General features: G+C 41.5%; 1 protein-coding gene across 3 annotated transcripts in view; it reads right to left on the bottom strand.

Moving 5' to 3' along the window:
- LOC125884655 (interleukin-1 receptor accessory protein-like 1) overlaps positions 1 to 25,543 on the bottom strand; it is a 312,218-nt gene extending 286,675 nt beyond the window's left edge. For 2 of the 3 annotated variants that reach the window (XM_049569687.1, XM_049569685.1), the window contains exon 1: positions 20,326 to 20,825. The gene's annotated coding sequence lies outside the window, so the exon portion shown is untranslated. Of the gene's footprint in view, positions 1 to 20,325; positions 20,826 to 25,464 lie in introns of those variants that run through there. The other variant, XM_049569686.1, reaches the window with a different exon arrangement.
- Between the last annotated feature and the right edge of the window lie 835 nt (positions 25,544 to 26,378).

A 26,378-nucleotide genomic window follows, 5' to 3' on the forward strand; every position in this document is an offset into this window, starting at 1 on the left:
TGTGTGCAAATTTTGTTCGCCAAAGTGTTTGTCTGCCTCTGCTTTATTTATACCAGTGTCTCTTCAGGGACTCACTGTATAATCAGGGGGAGGCTGTTGATGATACAAATGTCAAGATGCATCTCTATCAAGACGAACCTGGCTTTGCAGCTTTGTCAACTACCTACAACACTAATCCAACTTCTCTTCCAACCAATGTGACATAATCAGGTCCCTACTTACATCAGAATGTCTCTGTGAACAGACTTTCAAGACAGCTCTATGAGATGACAGATAAAAACTGAATATACCAAGAACTACCTAAAGTGTAGATGGTTGTGACAATAAAGGTGACGATAATGGGTATTACATTGCATTTCACTTGATGTCAGTCAAACGCAGTATCACAGATATGCCTGAACATGGCAGATAATTTAGAAACAATATCTCCAACACAGTGTCAAAGAAGGAAGTGGACACAATCTCGTGGTGGTGGGCTCAAAATCTGTAAAACACAAAAACGATGCCAATGCAAAGTCTCTTACAAACCGTCAGTTTTGTTTGGTTAGGTTTCTGTCAAAATAGCTTTGTACAAGAGGGAGCCATACAGCAAAAGAGGTTTTAAATAAGACTTTGAGCCTGATTTTATCCAATCTGCAATAAAAATATACCAAATAAAACCAAAAATTTTTATCTCATCACGTTTTGTGGTGATGGGCTCAAAATCTGATAAAACAAAAAAATGCCAAAGCAAAGTCTACTCCGAACTGTCACAGTATTGTTGTGAATCGGTCATAGTTTGGTTAGATTAAGGGAAAGAAAAAAGCTTAAGTGGGTTTAGAGAACAAAACAAAAGTTTAGGAAAAAAATTGTGGTTTCGGTTAAACTAAGTAGACACGTAAAATACTTTGTGCAGTTTGTCACCTAACTAAGTTGACTTTTGGTTTCACAGGGGACACAAACAGTGGTCTCCTGGTTGAAAGTCCATATATATTTGACCTGTCCACCACCCTAGCAACCAACCATGTGTGATTCGTGTCTCCAAAAGCAACATATGATCCTCAGTGACTTGAATTCTGAAGTGTCTCGCTCAGTACACATTTTGGTCATAGTTTCTTCACACTCACATTCAAGGCGTCCTCAAAAATATTTGTTCATGTAATGTGTCTAAGTTAAAAAAAAAAAAAAAAGCATACTGGTCAATTAAGTGTTACCAGATTTCTAAAAATGTTGGTCTCCAAACTTAAACACTAATCAGGCATTTGCTTTTAACAGATTTTAAACTCTACATTTGCAGGTTTAAGTAAATGTTTATATCCATGACGAGCCATGTGGTTACTGAAAAATAATGTGCGGTAATGTATTCTCACTGGTGATCACTGTCTTTCGTGTCAAAGACCCTGAAATTAAGACACGTTAGGTCATGGACGCCCCTTTGATAAGATTTTCCTTCAGTGACCAGAATCCTTAAGTTTTCACTTACAGTTAAGGAGATAAGAGTGGAGGTAATGAAAGGTCATCGTAGTCACCCTTATGACTCTTCCTCAAATTGGGCTAACTTTTATTGAAAATTGAATAGTGAGAATTCTAATAATAATCTCCCATCTTTCTAGGGATCCCCTTGAACTCCTCAAAGCAACCCTAGTGGTGCTTGGACCTCTGGTTCAGAACAACACAGCTTGGAGTGATTCATCAAGCTTAAACCAAAGCCCCAATCATTGAAATATACATACTATTTATATATATCATTCAATACTTGTTTTAAATTATAAGTTTGTCCTGTCAATATCTTTGTCAGTCTTGGAATTAATATTAGTTAATGCTTTACAAACAAGGCACAGCTGACGTGAGCTTTAGCTGTAAGTAGCTCCTGGGGTAACAAACGTCATCCAATATAAAATTAGACTAGTCTAAAGTTTATTAGGTTTTTAACCAATATTTGATCAGATTTTGCCAGCAGCTCACAGTATACCAAAGGGATACACTCTCTCATTACAGCCCTCCATGTGACTGTATAATTATTCTTCTTGTTTGGCTATAATTCATCTCTTTGCTACAGGCAAAAGTGCCATCTCTGCTATGACCTTGACAAAATGTCCATGTAGGCTACAAGGGCACTTCCATTGGCATTTCAGTCACGACAAAGATGCTTCACATAGATTCCACAAAGCTGCATCAGAAAACCTTTGAGGGGAAACCCTGAAAAGCCACAATAACCCTTGAGACACTCACTATGGCATGCGAAACTGGCCAGCAGCCAATGACGGCGACATTGCCGTGTTCTCCTCGTCAAAGGCCTATTGTCGTCAGCCCTTGCTTTCTGCAACCAATGCCACCTCAGAAAAGCTAAACGCCACTACACAAAAATCTTATCTCTTTAATTAGTTTTCCATGTTGGGCGCAAGTCTGCAACATTAGCACAAAAGCTGTAGTGTCTTTCTTTGGTTTCAACACAGAGGAAATGACTGAATCACCATTTCTGCTCGGTATTCCTCCAGTTTACAGTGATACCCTGGACTGTTAGTCACTGAAGCAAGCACTCATTATCGCTGAAAAGGTTAACAACATGCTCTTGCAGTGTAGGGTGATGAATTTTGTGTTGATGCAGACTACACTGATGAGCAAGTACAGTAAGCCATGTTCTGTTGGGTACACTGATCATACACTTTGGCTGCATAGTGCCGAGAGCAAAAAATTGTGGATTATGGGATTAAATATATTAAAGAATCGCACATGAAAACATGACACAGTGCTTCGCTATAAGCTTGTGCGCAGCCGTTAAGAGGAAAATGGCTCCAGAAGTAAGGTTTCACAAAGCTGCTTCAAAGGACACTGATCTCACAGCACTTTTTTTCTCCTGCCAAATTTAGTAATATGTGTGTTTTTCCATGGAAGAGGGCCCTGTGTCTTATTATGATTTGAGAAAAAGGAACGACCTTTAATCATGCTGATAGTTCAATATAGGCCTGCAACTAATAATTATTTTCATTCTGATTTAATGTGTGGATTAATGTTGAAATTTATTAAACAATAATTTGGTCTATTAAATGCCACAAAATTGTGGAAAATGCCTGTCACATTTTGCTAAAGCCAGAGGTGACGTCTTCAAATGTCTTGTTTTTTTCTGAGCAACAGCCCAAAGCCTAGAGAGTTTCGAGTTTACCACAACAAAAAGCAAAAATAGCAGCAAATCCTCACAATAGATGAGCTGGAACACGGAAATGTTCTGCTGTTTTTTCTTGAAAAATGACAAACAATTAACACAATAGCTGATGATTAATTTTCGGTCAACTGACTAATTGTTTCAGCTCTATTTCAATATCATTTAATAGCACATGTGGAGTATGTAGGAGGCGGGTGAGATGAGTGATATTTGAGAATGGTGCCAAGCTGTCATCAGAGAAGTTGCAGCCCAGTCGCCAGAAGAAAATGTTGGCATTGTATTATTCTGTCTTTACCTTACCCGTGTTATATCATTTTCGATTTAGGCACGAACACAGGTGTTTTGTTGTAACCTGCCACTGTTTTTTCAACCAATTGTTTTTCACAGGGACATTGCTGCATTTTCTGCTGGGATAATGGCAAGAAATACTGTTGTATACATCGCCTCACCTCCTGTTGGCATCGAGGAACAAAAAGCAGCGGAGACTGTGTCAACTAAACCGGGTATTCTAAGCCAAAATATAACCTTTTCCTATCCATAACCAATTTTTTTGTGCCCAAACACAACCACATATTAATTAAACGTTCTTTAAAAGTTTCAAGTATCCACTACATACATAAGAACAAGCAAACATGATGTATCCATGGTTTGCAAAAACCTACAATGCCAACATTTTTTTCTGACGATTGGGTTGGAAGTCAAAATACTTTTGGTTACCTCTTTGAGAAAGTTTTAGGGAGTCTCACAGAAAGTGGAATAAGCAGTATTTTGTGGAGTTGTGTCTGCCAATCCAAACTCTTCGTAGTCTTGTGGTGAGAATGTCCACAATACAATGACAGACGGTAATAGATGGCATCCTGTGGATCTGGGGGGATCTTTGACATGCTGCACAACTAGCTTCTCAAAGCACTTCAAAAGGATGGGGGAGAATGCCACAGTTGGGTAACTGTCGAGGCGTAACGCTGCAGACTTCTTAGGTAGAAGGACAATGGTTGGTATTTTGCTGCAGGTACTGCGCCGCCGAAAGAGTGATGTGTCGTATATGTCGGTCGAGACATCAGCTAAATGTCTGGCTCATGTTCTTAGTACATGGCAAAGCTTCACATACCTCCTCAGCGGGGTCTTTCTCACGTCTGCTGTTTACGCGAGTGCCAGGTCCTCTGAGGAAAGGGCTTTAATGGCTGGCTCTGCTGGAGAGATCAAAGCGAGCATAAAAGGTGTTGAGCTCATCTGGCAGCCACGCACGTATTGATGCGGGTATTCTTGCTTTTGTAATACATGATTGCCCGCCGCATGTCTATACGGTTGTTATTTGCATTGAGGGGCCTTTCATGGCTCCACTTAATGCGTTCGCTTTGTGCCCATGATGGCTGCTTTCATTCCGGCGCCTGTGATGTTATACACTTCCACCAACTCAACTGAAAGCGGCTTCTTTTTTTGGCTCTCGATAAGGCCCTCACCCCAGTGACTGTATTGTCATTGTCATCACAGCATGACCAGCTGATTTATGATGAAACCGTTGATGCATATTCCCCTTTGTTGGTATGGGTCTCTTGGTTGTTATGTGTCACTACCTCCGCTCAAGCTGGAGCGCTGCAACAGTCTGTGTTTTAACAACTGATTTTAATAATGACTTGGGTCTCTTAATCAGCTGGGAGTCAGCTGGCAGGAAAAGAAAGGGGAAGTCTGACTGTTCAAGTTGGAGGCGGAGCGAGCTTGTAGCCACCAGCAATGTTTGAATAAACGCTGCCATGATGTCATTGTGCTCCTCAACTGCTAGATTTCTGTTGTTCCTCCCCAGATACTCTAAATATTACGGTTAAGTTTGACTATGAGCTTAATCCGCGACTCCCTGCGTCTGATGCTGATGGATTACATTTAAGAAGATGGCCACCTCTTTGACGAAACTACCTACTCAAGGGCTTATCAAGGTCAAACACTCAATTTGTTATCAGTGATCACGAAAAGGGTGTCAATGTATTATTGTCGCTATCATCTTACTTCTTGGCACATGGTTATTAGCTAGTGAGAAGTGAAAGATTCAGTGCAGCTGTCTAACTGTCAGAGATATGATCAGGAACACAATAGAGCAGGGAAAAAAAGCAACAAGAGTTATCCCCCTTCAACAAATGAATGGATACTAGATGTCCAAAAAATATGAAATCTCAGGAAAAATAGACCTCCCTTAAAAAATTGCACAATGAAAGCTTATCCTGTCAAGCATCTCATAGCGTGCCATTCTTTAAAGGAAAAGCTCATCCAAAAGGTGCTGTCACCTGCCTCTCATTCTTTGATTGTTTTTTCCTCAAGCATCCACTCTCTCCCCTCCCTGACAGTGTTTCCTTCTCAGCGGATTCATCCAAAATTCAATTACTTTCAAGGAGGGTTCGGCAAGAGAAATGGGGCACTCTCTCAACACTCTCGGGGCTCCGAGTTGGCCCCGAGGAATGCATCTCCCTCTCACATTCACACACAAACAATTCCAGCAATCGATGACTGAGGCTTTACCACAGCTCGCCAGGTGGATATTGAGATGATGATTTATACGGATCCCTCGATTAGAGTCTCTCTTACTCTGTCACACATTTTCTCGGGCTGTTCGCGCTGAAGGCACTCGTGCTCAATTCTGAACCGCCGCTCATATCTGATGTTTCTGGATGACTGTTCATATCTTTGGAGGATGTTCCCCATATCAGATACCAACAGGAACTGACAGCAAGAGGCAATAACAGACATCCATATCTGTGCCTGCACTTCTCTGGCTTGTTTGGAAAACATTTCAGTTCTGTGCCTTGGAATTTTGATTGAATTGAGGTGTAAAACTTTGACATTTTACTTCTTCTTTGCTTGTTCCAAGTCTACTCATCCTGCATGCAAACACTTGCTGAGCCACAAAGTCAGGGGTGTCACAATTACAAAATTATTTATTATTTTCTTGGCAGTACTGACTAGTGGAGTGTCAGAGAAATTTTAATGATTTGCCTGTTATTTTTCTTAAATGTATTTAGTCTTTTTTTTTTTTTTTTTAAATGCCAGAAGAGTAGTTTTCTTGTAAGGCCCTGGGTAGATTGTGTTTATTTATAAATGCTGAAGATATGATTTTTCAAGACCATAAAGAAGTTCAAAAAAGTCCAGAGTTCAGTTTCAAAAGGTGGAACGGGCAGCTGGGCAGAGAAAGATGGAGACTGCAAGTGTGGGGATAAAGTCACAGGACTTCTTCCAACTGCAAAAGCAGTTTATTCTCCAACTGATTTTTTTGTTCAGGTCCTCCAGCAAGACGGGCGCTTATTTCCTAAGCAAGCTGATGGTGTCACCTCCAACTCAGCTGGTCAAATTGCCAGCTGCCGGTTTTAGAATGTAAAGCATGTCACCTGTTTCAAAAGCCAATCAGCTTGTAGTGACGTCGGCTGGTCGTCAAAATAATTTTGCCATTTCATCACTGCAATAAATGCAACTATAGCCAGTATCTCACCATCGCTATCCTCATTTATATTTTAAGAATCTAAGAATTGTATTCAGCCACAAAATCCACCCGAAAAGCTGGAAATCAGAATGGCACATTGCGAATAGTTGCCTGTTTCAACTCGTCACGTTGCAAATCTTTGGTCACAGAAAAATAGTCAACCAAGTGCAATGATGTCCTCCAAGATAATATTTGTTTTTCAGTTTCAGTTATATACTGGGGGAACATTTTGGGCATTGGTGGGGGGGCACGTGTCCCCCTCAATGTATATGGTGACTACGGCCCTGTCAGCATGCATAATTAGTCTTCAGTTGTCTGGGTGCGCAAAGGTGAAGTGGCTGGTTTTGTCATACAAAGTTTGATGGAGTGTCAACTGGACAATATGGAGATATTTGCATCTTGAAAGCCGGACTACAAATGTGGATAGACGGTGAGAAACACACGCAAGCCTAAGGCGTGGTAAGATACGATATTCCTCACTATATGAAGTGACTGATAACAAGATCTGTATAATGGATTGTAAAGAAATTAGTCAGGTTTTTATTTTGTAGAAACTTGATCTGGATTTATAGCGTGATGGGATGACAGCACAATGATGTGTGTGGTATCACTGGAAAGCTCTGCTCCTGCGCTTTCATGTGATATGCGTGGCATTTCTGCATTCGCGAGTAATCCATCCAAGAGTAATGTGTATGCAAAGCTGTATGAAAGCTCTGTTATACATCATTTTAGTGTAACTTTATCATTTTTTTTCGCTGTGAAAACATTGGATTACTGACAAGTCTTCTCGGAAAGCTACAAATCCGCTGTTTCACGTGATATGCGTGGCTTCTTGCTATGACGCACGGTCACAGAGAAAATCAATAGAGAAGAACAGGTGTGAATTTGGACGCACTGTGCGTCGCTCGGGCCCATAGGGTTAATGGTGAGGCTGTTGGCCGGTGTAGTTTGGTAGAAAGAAAGTAGTTCCACTAAGGTTTTTCAATTTTTTTTTTTTTGTGTGTGTGTGTGTGTGTGTGTGATTTGAGCACCACAAGCCAAGAACCATCTATTTCCATTATATTTGAGGAAAGACAGACATCTCTAGCACTCAGCAACTCACATCAAAATGATCAAGACTGATAAAAAGCACTACAGGTAGGAGGAAAAATACGTAGTTTTGATTTGGAGGTGAACTGCCCCTTTAAAAATAAATAGCATCATGGGTCACATGCCTCTAATCACATACGCAGGACTGAAAAAAATAATTAAAACTGTGACGCTTCAGTTGCAGCATGAACTTACACCCTCTCCATCTCTGTCATTACCCCCAGCCTCAACAACCTCTCCCCACGTCACCCCTCTGCCCCCTTCCTCCTACCTCCAGTCGGAAAATTGATATGTACTCTGCTTGGTGAGTTATTAACATTTCTATTTGTGAGGAACACTTTTCCAGCCCTTACACCCTTGGCTGACGCACACACACACACCCACACGAGTCTGTGCTCTCCTCACTGAATTATTCCATTTTGGATTATCTAATAACCCTGCAACCACAAGCCTCCATGTTCTTGACATGCACACATGAGAGAAAGAGAAAGAAGAGGTCGTTTCTCGAGCGCAATCGACATCTCTAGGCATGTTTAACACCCTGAATGTCTTAGAATAAATGTGTCTTCTGCGTTTGTGTAAAAATATGTACTCTGTCCACTTCCTCCCTGGCAACAGCGAGAATAAAAACAGCACAAAGCATCAAGAGTTCAATCAGCAGAAGAATAAGGAATAATGAAAGACACACACCACGTTATGCAACCATGTTTTTTCATCAGTGGCTAATTTGTCCCTGCGTGGTGAGGATAAAACAGAAGACAAGTCATTTCAGAATCTGTCTCAGGAACAGATTTCTAGATTTTGTAGATACTTGAATAGCCAAGCAGTGGCGTTTAAACCACTATCACCAGCTATCTTCATTTCCAGGATGATGCAAAATTGTTACTAAACATGGCTGAAGCAGGATTAAATAAAAATCAAGAAGTCTATATTGTATTTTTTTCATATTATATCCATTTGCCTGTTGAGATATGTTCCCCACATCATGGTCTGAAGACTGTTTCAAAGACTTCCTCACAATTTTAGGCGTAGAATTGTGCTCGAAAAACACCAAATGCCTTGAATTCAACTTGTCTTTTGGGGTGGCTTTTTGAGATTATCCAAAAAATCTCAAAATTAGATCACAATCATCAAAAAAAGAACAAATCTTCACTTATTATTTGTGTGTGGTTGTAAACTTTAAATTAAAGTTGGTAAAATGCCAAAATTCAAAGAAACAGTAATGACTTGAGCAGTTCACCACACGATCTAACGTTCTGGTTATGACTTCTAAAGTTGTAAATGAGTTAACGGGGATTAGAACGTGTTAAGGTAATATTAGCACAATGGCCATTTGAGCTAAAAAGTGTGAAAATTCATATCACAATTTTAGTGACTTAAATTATCACGCTCATCAGTATTATCAAAGTTAAATGTGCTGAAAATGTCAAAAATACGTAAATAATTTCACCCAGTTTTATACTGGAAACAAAACTGGTAGTGTAACAATATGTCGAGCTAGATCAATATATCAATTCAATGATCAACATCTCATATTATGAACGCAAAGTGAAAAACCTAATGTATACTATCATCTTTAAGATATGCCTTTATTTTGAAAATTCCCATGGTACATATGTGTCGCCATTTACGTCCAAGCACACAACCTGCCTAAACATTTAAAAGTGCTCGCAGAGGATATTTAGTGGTGTTGTCTTACATCGCTTGCAGGCCCCTGAATCGAATCGAATTTAAATTATATCGAGGCAGACTGTGTGCTATCAGTAAATGTCATATTCGTGATGAAACTTGTGATTTACACCTGTAATAATTAGCTAACAAAAGCTAAAAGCTTTTGTTAGCATATAAAAACGTCTGGGAGACTGTTGCAAACTTTGGTTGATCCTGGACAGTATTTGAAACTTTAGTACCACTTTGATTTTACATTCACTACCTGTCACTTTGGTAGACATTTTACCTAAGATAACCTCAGCGTTCTCTTAGGTGTTTTCAGCCACAGAAAACCAGCTATCATTTGGCCAGCTCAGCTACAGCATCTACAGTACCTGACAATAAGAACCCTTGTGCCTCTGGGTTACACTTGCTGTTTACAATTACCTAACATTTACCAACTCTTTTATTAAAACATCTACTATGGGAATGGTGACCTCAACAAATCTCTAAATAAACAACAGCTTACAGAGCTATTGGCCTTTCATTTGACTTCAGCAGTTAGCAAACTGAGAGGAAGTGACAGGAGCTGCTCTCTGTGGGTGAAATATGGCAGATACAGTATATACTGTACAATTTATATGTCTTATTTTTGGTCCTGGGAGCTGTTATCTACCAGTCAGCTTGGAAAAATCCTCCTTAAATGACTTCTGAGGACACACAAATGTGCACACACATGCCTGTGCACACACACACACACACACACACACACACACACACACACACACAAACTGTCTTTGCAGTCACGTCCAATTCTTAGTCCGATTACCTGAGCTGCCTGCTAACTAGATTCTTTATCCTGCCTGGCTGTCAGGGAAATAAGGATGACATTAAATGAACGAAGCTCTCGCTTTGGATATTCCAGGCCAGGGCTGAGAGGACCAAGGGGGAGCCTGCTGGAATCGCTGAGAGGAAGAGGTGAAAGGGGAGGAGAGGATGAATGAACGCTAAAAAAGGGTGAGAATAGAGGATGAGGAGAAGGCAACCGTGAGAGGCGGTGCCAAGTGGCAGAGCACTGAAACACACTTGGGAGCAAATAAGTGGGGATTATTCTGGGTCTTGTGCAAACTATCCATATTCTGACATCCTAGTGATTACCATCTGAGTTTTATTGAGTCAAATGTCTGTATCGCTGTCTATAATGAAATGTGTTGCTGGAATTTAAAAGATTAAATCAACTTGTAGCATCAACACAGCAAATTTCCCAGTGTTAATAGATGTTGATTTTTAAAAACACGGACAATTATAGGGGTTGTCAAAGAGTGGTTTGTTTGCTCACAGCTGCTACAGGTACTAAAGCTGCTATTCAAACTGTCTGCAAGTTTTAAATTAACTCTGATGTATATGGATTTATAGCAAAATAGCACAGTGGTGATTCACACGCTGCTACATTAACACTGACTGTTCTGCTCTGTTGCTACTCTACTCTTTGAAAGGATGCTTTCAGCCTCAAAACACTTTTCTTATAAACACGTTACAGGCAATCAATTCTCCAGATCACATAGCACGTCAGCACTGAGATTCTGTCACATTTACTTGAAGCCCCACCGCTCCTTTTATGCTATCAGAGCAGCCACTGTACATTTATGTTGAGGTAAAAGGATATATTGAGCTCATCCAACAACTGGTGCTTTAATGTTGCAGCAGCTAGATCTTGGAGCACTTTCTCAAAGTTACTTTCATCTGTTAAACTCAAGCGCATGTCTTTTTCCCCCCCAGGCTTGATCCGTACTGCAGGTGTCAATCAAACTCTCAAACACGGTCAGAGTTCAAGGTCTGAAACAGGCTTCACTTCAAGAGGAAGCATGCTACAGTAGCTGCTGAATGACATTCATGCTGCAGGGTTATCTGGAGTCTAACATTAGCGACATCTAACTATAGCAGCTGTAGGTGTACTTCAGAGAAACACCCGCAATGCTAAATAAAATGAAAATTCATCAAGCTGAGGTAGAGGCTTCCAATAGCGGCGATGAGATATTCACGGGCTGAAGCGTTTCTCTCTTTATCTCTCTCACACACAACCTCCAGCACACATTTTTACTCAACACCTAAATTTAAATCTGTGACACGGAGACTGATCTGCTGCTGAACCGACGAGTCCCGAGCTAACTCTACAGTATGCTAATGCTATTCATTGGAGAGCATCAAAGTCTGAGTTCTTCAAGGAGCACTGACTTTAAGAAAGTAAAAGAACACTGCATATTTTACAGTATTACAGCAGGAAAAGATTCCATCGGAAATGTCTTTTTTTGGTTTGGGCTTTAAGAGAAGCAGAAAAGTCTAGATCCTCTTGTACAACTGAGCAGCTTTTTATAGATTACATGCAAACATAATAACGGACAAACACATTTTCGGACACAACCCATGTAGGTTGAGTCCTCGGCAGCGCCTGGGTTTGACTCCTAGCAAATTCGCTGTGTCCTCCCCTCTCTCTCCCCCCGTTCCTGTCACTCTCTAGCTGCTCTATCATAAAGGCAGTAAAAGCCCCCCCAAAAAAATCTAACACAAATGTTCTCAAATGATGAAAATGCTCTGGCAGTTTTTGTCGTTTGCCAAATCACTTCCACTGTCTTGTCTAAGCAGCAGAACCATGGGCTGATTTAAGGGGGAAATGAAAGAGGACTGTCAGATTATTAACTTGTGTTAATAAATGCCTGCCCTACAGCAACTATTATCATTACGGCTGCTAAACATTTATCTTGCTGATTTTTCTTTTTTTAATCAAATCAACAACGAGGAAGAATCAACTTGAGCCAAAAACAGAGCAAATGTGCAACCCAGCCAAAAGCAACAAAACAAACAAAGCCTTTGAGAGAATAATCAAAGTCTTTCTTCTAACAGACAATGTGCTTGAAATTGTACAGTCAATTTATCTGACTCTGTTTGTTCAGGTTGTGCACTGCTTGAATGTACCTCTGCTTTCATCATTGATGAATGCACAATGGTAAGGATAATGATGGATGTGCTGCATTTGGCTTTCAAATTATTTGGTTGAAATATATAATACACTGCGTTGTGGCGGGCAGCCTGGTATCATGACAGACTTTAAATCAAAGCATGGAACAGAAAGCATTAAGTGTTTAAATGTCATGTATGTTCAAGGGTTAACTGCAAAAGTAGACACATGTGAAAGCTATTTGTCTTCACTGCACACCTTTCCTCTGAAAATGTCCCTCACATGTCGGAACCAAACAGCCCTGCAAGCAAAAATAAACTTAAGTGCTAAGGCGAGCAGACATGCTATAGTTACCACTGAGAGCTTAACGGTGCAATGCAAATAAGCTTTCACACAATAACAGACGACCCACATCTCCATGCTAGGCAGCCGAGATTCAATATCGGAGGACAAGAAGTGCTGCGTCCCCAGGCCCTTCTTGTAAAGTGGCCCATAAATCAAGAACCCTGTTGAGAGGCGGTCTCTGTGGGTCTGGTCCAGCAGGGGGGAAACAGAGCTGCGCTCTGACTGGAAAAAGGCACACCAGTAACCCCCTCAGTAGTAACGCAAAGGATGTTTTAGTAGCATAAAATTATGACCATCATTAGCCAAACTGGGGACTGGATTATTACTGGAGCTGCTATGCGTGAATATATAGAGGATGCTGTGGCTCAGGGGGTTCAGCCATGCATGTAACTGAACTGGGTCGAATTGTGTATATATTTAATAATATTGGTTTTATAAGCTCACATAATACAGTAAGGAAGCCAGAAAAAGGGAACAATCAAAGAAAATAAGAGTCACTAAAATTCAGCATGGACTATCAGTACTTGAAAACACATTGTCTCCTCATTCATTTCAATGGGACTCTCCCCAGAAGACTTAAGAGTTTTCACCAACATACCGAGCTCAACTATGGCACTGGATCATCATCTGGCAAAACACAGCAGATATGGTAAATGTATTGTTTATGCCACAAATCACAGTTATAGAGGATAAAAGTTTGATTAAACGCTAAAGCAAAAGTTCGTGAACTGCATTGTGGGGCATGATACAGGGCAGGAATCGAATGTTTAAAGGGTAACTCTGGTATTTTCCAACCTGGACCCTATTTTCCCATGTTTTTGTGTCAAAGTGACTGATGGGAACAACAATTTTTTAAATTGGTCCACTACTGAGTGCAACCTCTGCAGCCAGCAGCGGCGAAACCGGCTGCAATGTAATCCCTGCAGGCACCTGAGCACCATTAATTTACGTCCATTAAAAGCACTGGTTTTTGCCACTGCCACTCAGATTATTATTGTGAATGTGTGACAACTTTTGGAAAGGATCCCCACAGGGGTCGACCTTTTGTTCAAGAGTAAGAGCCTAGAAATGCCATTGTCAAACACACCAGACTCAACTGAAATAAACAGTAAGTAAATATTTTGTGTATAGAGCCAGTTTATTTTCACATCTTATTGGGTGAATTAAGGGTTTATTACAATCAAACCAGAGCTGCTTATTGTTGGCACAGTGAAGAGACAAACTAAATCCACTTCTGAGAGTTTTGCTTTGCTTCTGTCGACTATAATAAAGTGTTTTACGATGACAAAGGTACTGTCTATTTAAATACTCCATTAGCTCTGACAATGGTGGTTTCAGGGCTGTTTCTGGTCAAACAAAAACGATCCTATTCTTTAACAAACAGACTGATCTTTGTCGGGATCCTTTTCATAACGTAGTCAGGCAAAAGCAAGCACTTTTAGTGGACAAAAACTGTCAGTACCCAATTGCCCACAGGAATTACACAGCAGCATGTTTCTCTGCTGCTGACTGCAGCGGTCTCACACAATACTGGAACGATTTCAAAAACTGTTGTTCCTATTGGTCACTTAGAAACAAAAACATGGAAGAAACAGGGAAGAAAAATACTTAAGGTACCCTTTAAATACAACAGTGCAACATAAATCTAGTCGCAAACTGGACACAGCCTGATGTACATCAGTATACCCATGTTGTACTGGAGGCAGGTTGAAATATTATGCATGGTATTACCTGTAAATATTATGTTGCCCCAGGTCTCCTGCGTAGTGGCTAATGACAAATGACAAACGGCTAATGAAGCACCCCTTGGTTTCACTCACTATTAATCCCCTGACGTAGTTGTTCTATGTGGGTCCTGTCTGGCTCAGAGGGGAGGTTTCCTACTGACACTATATGCAAATAGTCTGTGCTAATGGACAAGCACAGAGCCTCCACTCAAGGAGATGCTACATGTTATGGTATGAGCATTTTCTTTCACTGAATACTTAAAAGCCTTTGCGGAGACCACACCTCCCGAAATGGGTCTGTAAAGGGCTCTGCTGAATACCCTGAATACCTCCCCAGCAGCCACTCAGATCACAGGTCAAATGTGCATATACATTGGTAGTTTTGATGATATTTTGATAATCTCAGGGAGCTGTGTCTCCTCTATTATGCAGTTAGCCTGCTAATGTATTAGCCTGCACAATCTCCAACTGGCATTTTGCGCAAGTTTTTTTTTTTTTTTTTATCTCCGCACCGACGTATGGGATGTCACAACAAAGCCTTCATGAATGAGTAAGCACAGATCCGACGAAGAGAGGACGAGAAATGGGAGGAAAAATTGCTCATTTTGCTTCCCCTGGCATGCAATTTCCATCCTCCATCCACATCTCTCTAAAAGCTATCTAAAACACATCAACTTCATCTTCCCAGGCTGGATGGGCCTCTGAGGATCACCTCCAGACATGGCATGGTGACAGTGGGTCTGAAAAGAAAGGATGAAAATGATAATTCCGCCCTCTTGCTTATAGCAATGGGCTTCTCATTCCACTGCTGATTAAAAAGGAGGAAAAAAAACATTCATTTTAAACGTCACTCGCCGCTAGCCAAGAAAAATACTGTATATTGAGGTAATTGATCATGCCTCAGATGGCCGTTTCATCAGAGGAAGTGCAACACGAGTACTTCATTGCCTCTTTCTTCATTTTAGCCATGTTACAATTGACCAGCACCACATTTAAGCTTGGGGGCATGCTACACTGTGGCTGACCCGGACTCCTTTTATTTTCTGCTGTAACAAATGGGAAAATAAAGCGCTTTTAAATTGCATTTGACTCTGCTCAACTTTACGCTTTGATCCCCCCGAAGACACACACACAGACACAGAATAGCTTGTATATGACTTTTTCAAGAGCAATGTAAAGAGACAGTTGGAAATGATGCCATTACCATGCTTTTATTGTGGTATTAAGTGTTGCTCTCTTTGGGCAGGAATGCCATTACATGCAGACAGTAAATAAAGCTAGCATAGCAGCAGCAGATGCTCTGCTCACTTCCATACAGGAAGGCATTCAGATCAAGGTCTCAAAAATAAGAGGGCCATGGAAATGATTTGCAGGGAGGGCCATTCTTTTTGATACCTCTCCACTGAATAACAGCGGGGAGGGACACACAGAGAGAGCTGAAGGGCCACAAAGTGATAGGGGCCCCAATTTTGAAGGCCATTTATTTTTCCATACAGCCTCGTGTCCCATCAGCGAGTGATCATGGTAGCTCTGTTCTTTGAAAGGACACAAGGGAAGGGTTTCCTATTTCTGCAGGAAAGAGATCAGAAGACAAAGCTGGCTTGATGGAGCTACACTGTGGTTACATAATTGTAAATAACGGCATCTTATAGTTTCTTACAAATTTTGTGGTTCTCAATTCTTAAAAAAAATGGAGATCAGAATGTACATCACTGGTATAATTTAGGGATGACCAATATGGATAAACTTCTAGCATGGTAAGGGCTGGGTACCACTGACATTTCAACCGATACAAGTACCATTTCTGGTACCAGTGCCCAATAGTACATTTTTTAGATTTTACTGTCTCTGTAATAACACAAATTTAGCTTTTTAACAAGCTGCATGTGTGTAAATGTGTGTTTCTGCCCATCTAGCAGTGCTACAAGGCTACTTCTAAAGTTCTACACAAAAGAAAACAGACCAGACTCTGAAACTCTGGTGGCAGATCAAAGCTGCGGCAATAGTTCTGCCTCACTGGGAAGCCAACGGAGAGGCAGCGGAGCTCCATAGCCTGCTTCCCGGCTTTGAGGTTAAACTCCTTGGCTGGCTTCTGGGCTTTAGTGCACTTTGCAGCACGTCCGCCTCCTGTCTGAACCTGGCATTCTTACCCAGATGTGATCTCAGGTACCAGCATTTGGCACAAACAGATTTAACATCATCGGTACTCGCTAGCACCAACGTAATTTGGTCAGTTACCATAAAAGTACAGAGCTTGGTACCAAATCCTAGTTGCTGTATACGCAATTATATACTTATGTAGTTGAGAAACTGTTTGTAGAGAGAATAATTAGATAGGTATGTCTGTTTTTGGCTAATCCAGGTAAGTAATTTGTGACATTGATGAATAAATCTGGTAATGCCATTAAGTGGTCCAACTCATTGATTTGCGACATAAGCCACAATGGTCAAGTACACCCGCAGATACTAAAGGGAGATCTACCACAGTCTAAACAGTATGGCAAAATCTGACAATAGACTAATTTGCATCACCTCGCAGTTTATATGATAACATTGCCCACCCCTTGTTAATTAATTAAAGTGAGTTATTCTCTAGATAATTAAGATGATGAAAGGACTATTTGCTGCAAACTGTGATAGGATCACAAGAAGACACTGCTGCTTTTTAAAGGGTTCACAAGTCAAAAAGTCCACAAGCTAATATTTTAAAGAATGGTCTCCTACATTAACCTGGTACCTTATTATAGCTGAGCTGACACAATGAGTACAAAGTTGTACCTGAAAACACTGAGGCCTGAAAAAATGTATAGACAGATTGAATCTTATGTATTCAGCCTCTGCAGCTGTGATTCTTGTTTTTATGGGCGAGGCGACATGCCCAGACATATTGTAATCTACCTGATCTACCATACTTGTCAATTCATGACATGATGGCTGCAACAAAAATAAATAGCTTTGAATCAGATCGATGCCCAATGATTGTGATGGAAAATGGAACAAGGCATGGGGAAAGAGGAATCTCATCTTCACAGGAATTGGATTTTCAAAAGATTTAACTGAGAGCGCGTCTGTTATGCATGTAGTCCACAGCGTCTAATGCTTGGATTTCACAACAGTCAATATCTGCACAGCGGTGCCGAGCAAGAATGGAAGGTGCTCATGCTGAAGTATGATATTTGCACACATGCACATGGTCTCACACATACATAAACACACAATCTAGATCACCTCTCAGTTTTTCAATTTCCCCTTTTGTCTTATTAATATAATTTAATAGCCATGATTGAGGTGGGCCCCTTTCAAATTCCACTCCGACATTCTTCCTCACAAATCCTCATCAATTGCTCCAAACACTCCTCACACAGAGCCAATATAGCACAGCGAGACAACCCTTATTTCCCACTATATTAATGAAGTCTTTCATTTGAAAGCCTTTGACTGCCCGCCCCTTGATTGCAAAGCCAAGGCCAATAGGCCTTGGTGACAGCTCCTTGAAAATTAAAAGTATCAATCAGGACAAGAAGGGAAAAAGCCTGTGATGCCTTCAGATCTTTCTGTCTGCCAGAGAGAGCACTGTAAAGTGAACGGGGTCAAGGGCTAGTTGCAGATGCCTATGAAGGTGTGTTTGCTGTAATCCATTGCAAGTCAACATTGATAATTCTCAGCTGGTAATCCCAACTTCTGATCTAAATGCATCCAAGTCCATTTGCTTGGGAAAAATGGTCCCCTGTTTGCATGACAAGTCTCTAAGCTTCACACGTATCTACAGGGGACCTACATCAATTACCACAGCGCCATTAGTGAGGAGAAAATAGATACAATTAGTCAACTGTTTCACCAGCCTTTACTAATTCAAATAATTTACAACTGCTCATGATTGTGTGACAGTGTGCACCACCTCAGCCTATAGCATCACGTGGAAACATGCTCGCTCCCAAAGACTTCCATGAAGCAAAATTAACTGTATGGAAACGGCAACTACAGCGTTGTTACAAGTTTCACAAGACGTACACTACATAAACGTGGATAAGTAAAATAATAGATGAGAAGGTCATTCTACTCATGCTCAGCCACGTTGCTGTGACGTCACATTTCCAACTTGGAATTCTGACTTGCACTTCTCCACGTCGGTCATTTAATTTCCAGAGTTCCGACGACAATGGATCGCAGCATTATTGCAAGATGAGTGAAGTTCCCCTCATGAGATAGATAAAGAGATTCAATTTCAATTATTATGGAGAAAAAGTTGACCATTTTCTGACTGTGACTCATTGTTCTTTGTTGAAAATGGTCTGTAAAAGGTTTATTAAAGAAGGGCGGCATTCAAATGTGCTGTCAGAGTTAAAATGCTTTTTAACACTGACAAAAAATTATACTTGAAATGTACCCGCCAAAGGAGAAACGGCTTTACTGGTGCATTAACATGCCCTTTACACCTACACTTAATTCATCAGGGAGCAGAAGTGGAATTCAATGCCGCTGGGTAAACTTGACCAGCATAAAAAAAGTGCCAATGCTAGATGACATAATCTCTGTCTAAATCAATTTCTGTGTGAGAGCACTCGACTCAGCTCAATATGTAGCTGCAGGGCTTCCGTTAAGTGGCCACTGCCACTTACCTATAAATTCATGTGCTGCTGGTTGCTCCTGTGGCAAAGCTTAACCCCACATGTTGGGAATGAATAAATATGTTATTAAAATAACATCAGAAACCAAGAAGAAATCACCTGAAGCAGAACGTGTCAAAAAGAAATTGGAGTGGAAAGATTTAGAGCCTGAAACCAGGCGAGCAGTTGAAATGGGGAGCAAAATGTTACTGTTGACAAAATCAGACAATTGTGTGTGATTAATGAGGAGCTGGCTGAATGTAAGGCTTTAACTGCCTGTAGGCCTTGGCCTTTGAGAGGTTATGGTTTCTAATAGATTTATAAAAGGCATGACTAAAGAAGCATCTCTGCAGCAGCCACTGCTTGATAAAATGGTGAGATGCAACTTGCAAGGCTACAGTGCCTCCTGTAACTCATCCGTATTGGATGAGGAAGGAGACGGAGGATTTTGTCCCCATTTTTTAAACTAGCATCTGCTCTAACTTTACAGCAGTATCACTTCCTGATTCCTAAATATGTTTCACTGGCAAAGCAAGTCTGGTCAGAGCCAGAGAGGAGCTCCAACATCCATCTGGACAATCATAGGCCATCATCCATCCAAGCAGGGGAGGAAGCAGGGGATAGGAGAGGACATACCAGCAAATACTGAGGAGAGGCACAGAGAGCTGACTCGCCAAGCAATCACTCAGCAGAAATAATTTGAAATAACTAAGCCCGGGTTCTTCTCGCCTCCCTCCTCTGAAACGAGCGCGCGCGTTGTGTGCACGCGCACACGGCGACACGCACATGTGCACAAAGACGCATACACCCACTGACACACGCACGCAATGGGGCGCACATACACAAACGCACACACTGCTGACGCACCGGAGCGACATGCAAATGCGCACAGTGTTACACAATTAATGTCGGGAAAAAATACTGCGTAAAATTAACAGCTCGTATCCACTGGCACACTGTAATGGCTGCGCTTGGATAATTAGGTTTTGCTAAAGATACAGAAGACTTGAGCAGCCCACTTCTCTGTCGTACTGCAGCCGTGAACACTTCCACTGAGGAGGCTCTGTCCGCAACTAAAGCAAAAAGAGCGACTGGGATTCATGCGTAACTGAGGGGGAAACATGTTCACTCCAAATGCGCATTTAAGTGCCGCATATTTGGAGATCACGAATCCGTTTGTTGTTAAAGCGCGTCGGCAAGTGATGAAAATCTGTATATGTGGAATGTCAGCGTCAGCCAAATTAATCGTCGGTGCCCACAAACTGGTTTCAGCATCCACAGAAAGGCAGCACGAACCTCGAAGCAACTTTGGAAAACGTACAAGATCGAAACAGAATTCAACTTACCCACAAGCAGTTTCCAAATGATAGCGTACACTCTGCTGTCAGTTCCGATAGCCCCACACCATCACGCTGTATCAGAATCTGTTCAGGTCTACAGAGTAAAGCAGTAACGTTTTAAAAAAAAACAGAAACAAAGGAATCCCAGATGTGAAATAGTCCACTTCTCCAGAAAAAACGCAGCGTCTATCCCAAAATTACATATTGCCAGGCTTGACTGGCGCAAATCGGAGCACAAAAACACCTGCAGCCGGTCACTTTGAAACAGCAGGAGAGGAGAAAATGAAGAAAATCATGACAGTGATTAGGGGAATGGTCGACAGAATCAATGAAGGGCAATATCAGAGCAGGCAATTAGTCTGATTATCCTGTGAAATCAGTTGCTCAGCGGCTCACGGCCACGCAGCCCCGGCAGGTGAGCACCGCTTCAAGCAGGACTACAAATTTCCAAAGTGATGTGCAGAAAAAGACACATCGGATGCCGTCTCCCTCTCTCTCTGCCTCGTTCTCAGCGTGCCGCTGTGTCAACGCGAGATGCGTCAAGTGCGCACGAGTTCACCAAGACGGCACAGGACACGGGGGGACTCGCCATCAAAATAAAAGCACCCGATAAGCCATCAAATCATAATGTGTCTATATTAACAGGCGCCCTGACTGATACCTACAGTACACTGGTGTGTTTTCTTTAAATGTATTCGTATCTCACTCCCCTGTTTCCTCTTTTGTAATCATGGCTTTTCTCAATGCAGATGTTTCCCAGGTCGGATTTTATTTTGACGGAAACATCCGAGGTGCTGCGTCCTTATTCTGTCTGTCTTGACTCTGGCACCGATATGAACGCTCCGATCAGACCTGCGTTCCTCTGGAGTCTTCACCCTCTACATAGCGCACTGACTGATCTCTTCCCACAAACGCACATGAGGGAAAAAACCTCCTCCTTGTGTGTGTTTGGAGAATAAACTCGCAGTGTGGGATTTACTTTGACTTGGTTGCACTGAGGATGGAGTGCTGGTTCAGAGCGCACAGGCAGGCAATGCAGTGCAGCTCAAGTTTCAGGATAGACGCACTGCCGCCCAATGGAAATAACAGAAAAGCTCTGAGATGCACTGTAAAAAAAATACTCCCTAACTTGGAAAGTCGCTTTAGCCCATGTGTCAAAAGGCTACAAGTTAATTGGGGGTAAATATTTTTATTTTATTTTAATTAAAGCTCAATTATTTCAACCAGTTTGCAAATTCTGGTTGATGTTGACTTGTTGTAAACATGCATAAACAAACACAACCACTTATGTTAAAGATGGCTGAAGAAATCCACAGTGTGTTGACTGGTGTTAAGAGGAACTTATAAAGACTGAGACTGTGGCCTAACACTGAAATATTAAAACAAGTTAGGCCATGCAAATCTCATTTAATGATGTGCAGGAGCTGTGCTTGACCTTGCAGAAAGCAGACCTTCATTTTCAACAGAGTATGATCCAAATTCTTTGGTGCATTAACACAAAATTAGACATTTTCCCTTGTCGTCTTCTGGTCGGCTCAGAAAGGTAATCATGTTTCCATTACATTTTGGTGAAACTGAAAACTCTTCAATCACACTGACAAATATGTCTCCACTGAGAAATGTACTTTAAAATCAGCCCAGCTGCAAAAGAAAATGTTGGCATCTATGTTTCTGCAAACCACGGATACATTACATTTGTACGTTCCATCGCTATCATAGCAATGTTTCTAAAGTGACGTTGTACAGTACAGGCCAAAAGTTTGGACACACCTTCTCATTCAATGTGTTTTCTTTATTTTCATGACTATTTACATTGTAGATTCTCACTGAAGGCATCCAAACTATGAATGAACACATGTGGAGTTATGTACTTAACAAAAAAAGGTGAAATAACTGAAAACATGTTTTATATTCTAGTTTCTTCAAAATAGCCACCCTTTGCTCTGATTACTGCTTTGCACACTCTTGGCATTCTCTCCATGAGCTTCAAGAGGTAGTCACCTGAAATGGTTTTCCAACAGTCTTGAAGGAGTTCCCAGAGGTGTTTAGCACTTGTTGGCCCCTTTGCCTTCACTCTGCGGTCCAGCTCACCCCAAACCATCTCGATTGGGTTCAGGTCCAGTGACTGTGGAGGCCAGGTCATCTGCCGCAGCACTCCATCACTCTCCTTCTTGGTCAAATAGCCCTTACACAGCCTGGAGGTGTGTTTGGGGTCATTGTCCTGTTGAAAAGAAATGATCGTCAACTAAACGCAAACCGGATGGGATGGCATGTCGCTGCAGGATGCTGTGGTAGCCATGCTGGTTCAGTGTGCCTTCAATTTTGAATAAATCCCCAACAGTGTCACCAGCAAAACACCCCACACCATCACACCTCCTCCTCCATGCTTCACAGTGGGAACCAGGCATGTGGAATCCATCCGTTCACCTTTTCTGCGTCTCACAAAGACACGGCGGTTGGAACCAAAGATCTCAAATTTGGACTCATCAGACCAAAGCACAGATTTCCACTGGTCTAATGTCCATTCCTTGTGTTTCTTGGCCCAAACAAATCTCTTCTGCTTGTTGCCTCTCCTTAGCAGTGGTTTCCTAGCAGCTATTTGACCATGAAGGCCTGATTCGCGCAGTCTCCTCTTAACAGTTGTTCTAGAGATGGGTCTGCTGCTAGAACTCTGTGTGGCATTCATCTGGTCTCTGATCTGAGCTGCTGTTAACTTGCCATTTCTGAGGCTGGTGACTCGGATGAACTTATCCTCAGAAGCAGAGGTGACTCTTGGTCTTCCTTTCCTCGGTCCTCATGTGTGCCAGTTTCGTTGTAGCGCTTGATGGTTTTTGCGACTCCACTTGGGGACACATTTAAAGTTTTTGCAATTTTCCGGACTGACTGACCTTCATTTCTTAAAGTAATGATGGCCACTCGTTTTTCTTCAGTTAGCTGATTGGTTCTTGCCATAATATGAATTTTAACAGTTGTCCAATAGGGCTGTCGGCTGTGTATTAACCTGACTTCTGCACAACACAACTGATGGTCCCAACCCCATTGATAAAGCAAGAAATTCCACTAATTAACCCTGATAAGGCACACCTGTGAAGTGGAAACCATTTCAGGTGACTACCTCTTGAAGCTCATGGAGAGAATGCCAAGAGTGTGCAAAGCAGTAATCAGAGCAAAGGGTGGCTATTTTGAAGAAACTAGAATATAAAACATGTTTTCAGTTATTTCACCTTTTTTTGTTAAGTACATAACTCCACATGTGTTCATTCATAGTTTTGATGCCTTCAGTGAGAATCTACAATGTAAATAGTCATGAAAATAAAGAAAACGCATTGAATGAGAAGGTGTGTCCAAACTTTTGGCCTGTACTGTATATGAGCTGACTTTGTCATCAGAAGGTGGTGGGGATAGTGGTGGGGCATCGCCCTACAGACAACTGTCCAAGACCTATAAACACAAAAACTGGCTGTTTTTAGCAAGACATGGCCATGTTTCCATTGGCTTTTTTTGCCGCCAAACATGGGTGTTTTTTTAGAGACCCGTTGCTGTGTTTCCACCAGGGATAGTGCCACACAAAGTAATTGTTTTCTACCCAGACACCGCTGCATTTCCTGCCAGGAAAGTGCCATGAAATTATACTGTTTTCCACAGAGATATTGCCCTATTTCCTGCCAGGATAGCACCACCAACAGTGGTTGTTTTTACCAAGACATTGCTGTATTTCCAGCCAAGACAGCACCACGTACAGTGGTTGTTTGTACTGAGATATTGCTGTATTTCCTGCCAGGATTGCACCATATATATCGGTTGTTTTGCTAATACATGGCTGCATTTCCTGCCAGGACAACACCATGTAAATTGGTTGTTTTTACTAAGACACTGTTGTGTTTCCTGCCAAGATAGCGCTACCCAAAGTGGCTGTTTTTTACTGAGGTATTGCTGCATTTCCTGCCAGGATAGCACCACTTTAAGCGGTTATTTTTGTACTGAGATACTGCTATGTTTCCTGGCAGGATAGTGCCAAGTAAAGCAGTTGTTTTTCCTGAGATATTGCTGCATATCCTGCCAGAATAATGCCACAAAAAGCGAGTATTTTAAGCTAAAACATACTTTCCGAAACATAACCAAGTGTTTTGTTTGTTTGTTTTTTTGTGCCCAAAACCTCCCCACAATTTAACTATAATGTTGTTGAAACACAAAGAAACTTTAAGCGTCAACGTATCAGCTGCATAATAATTAGGGCTGACCCAAAAAATTAGAAGCTTCGAAGCTTCGTTCGATGGCATGGGATTCGATTGTGGGAAAAAAAAAAAAAAAAATCAAAGCTTCTGCGTTTTGTTTTGGTTTTTTTCCCGTTTTTTGGGGGGAGGCCTTAAACGCAACACTAACCCCCACCAGTCCGATACTGAGCTGGTAGACATGTCCAAGAGGTCATCAGATGTGTGGTTGCACTTTACAATATGCCCCGACAACCCCCAGAAAGCAGAGTGCCAGATTTGCCAAAGCGATTGGCATACCACAACTCAACAACAAATTTGGGAATCACTTGAAAAACGTCAGTAGTATCTAGTAGGCCTAATATGCATTTTCCAGTTCCACCGGTCCGCTCTGAGTCTGGTGTCAGAGACACTTCTGATGCTCTGAGTTGCGCATCTGTTTGATTGTGCTGCAGTGTGCGCTGAGGGTTTTAAGTTAGTGTTCAATCAAAAGTTAAGCACTACTTATCACCGACCATTCATGAATATTTTTATCTTAATTCTAGTGTTGGAGGAAACTGCGTTTTCGCCATAATTTATTCGTTCTGAGCTCCGAAGCTTCGAATGTCCATAAATGGATTTGAAGGTCAGCCCTAGTAATCATGTACGTATGTAAGACATCCTTGGATTGCAGAAATGTACAATGCCAACATTCATTCTGGTGATTGGGTTGTCAAAATAAGTCTCACTGTGGGCTTAGTTTACACTACTGTGCAGTATATCCCCATCTGATACCAGGATTCATTCCATTGTATCAACATTTATCACCATCCTTTTCCTGTTCAATATTAACTACACACTAAGATGGATGTGACAAGTCCACTGAAAAGCCTGAAAGGATTTCAATCTGCACAGTTCAGGTATTACCAGTATTTATGAGTAACCAAGGACTCACCTCCAACAGGCAAGAGACAAAACCCTGAATCACTAAAGATGATGAATGGACAGTAAGGCTGCCTTTCTTCCTGAACTGGAAAGGTGTGATACAGATTAAGGACTGGTAGGTAAGCGGGCCTCCCTGTCGGCGAGTCAGGCCGTAAAAAAGGGACTCGTTTGATTTCCCCCTCACTGGGCTACCCCTGTCAAGACTTTGGCCTCTGGCACAGCGTTTCTGTGAGGCGAATTTCGATGAGGGGAGGGCTTTGACGAGGAGAAAAAAACACCCTCCTCGGACTGAAAATGTGCACTTGTGAGCTTTCTTTGTCATATACAGACCCTGACGTGAATAGAGGCTCCTTAATGAGCAAAGAAGTGGACAAACACGGCATTGATTCCCCCCTTCTATCTGAGGTTGTCGTTCGCAAATGGCCTCAACTCAATCAACCAGTTAGTGTGCAACTTTGAGGACAACTGTTTAGTGATGGTTGATTGTTTGCTGCATTTCTTCTGATGGTTTGAGGATTTGTGTGACAGCCTGGAGGAACACTGGTGTATAGTTAAAATAAATACACTGAATGTAACATTTAAAACTCAGGGACATGTTTTTTCATACATCTTATGTGCTGTAATCTAAAGTTCTGCAACTCCTTTATAGTACAGTTTGGATTTGTTTAGTTATGCTCCTCTAGGGGTTGATGGTTTTATGAATCATTCTCAAAACCCAGTTTATAAACTCAAAAACACATCATCACTGAGCTGTTTTCTAACCTTCGCAAAAGCTGACAATTTAGTTATGTATTTCCACTTGACAACAATGGTATGAAGCTTTATACTGTTCCAATTAAAAATGACATATCCACTGATGTACTGTGTGGAAAACATGTCATGCGTTCTTATAAAATTAACTACATGAAGGGAAAACTGAGGTTA

The sequence above is a fragment of the Epinephelus fuscoguttatus genome, linkage group LG24, assembly GCF_011397635.1.
Source record: "Epinephelus fuscoguttatus linkage group LG24, E.fuscoguttatus.final_Chr_v1".
NCBI classification, from domain to species: domain Eukaryota; kingdom Metazoa; phylum Chordata; class Actinopteri; order Perciformes; family Serranidae; genus Epinephelus; species Epinephelus fuscoguttatus.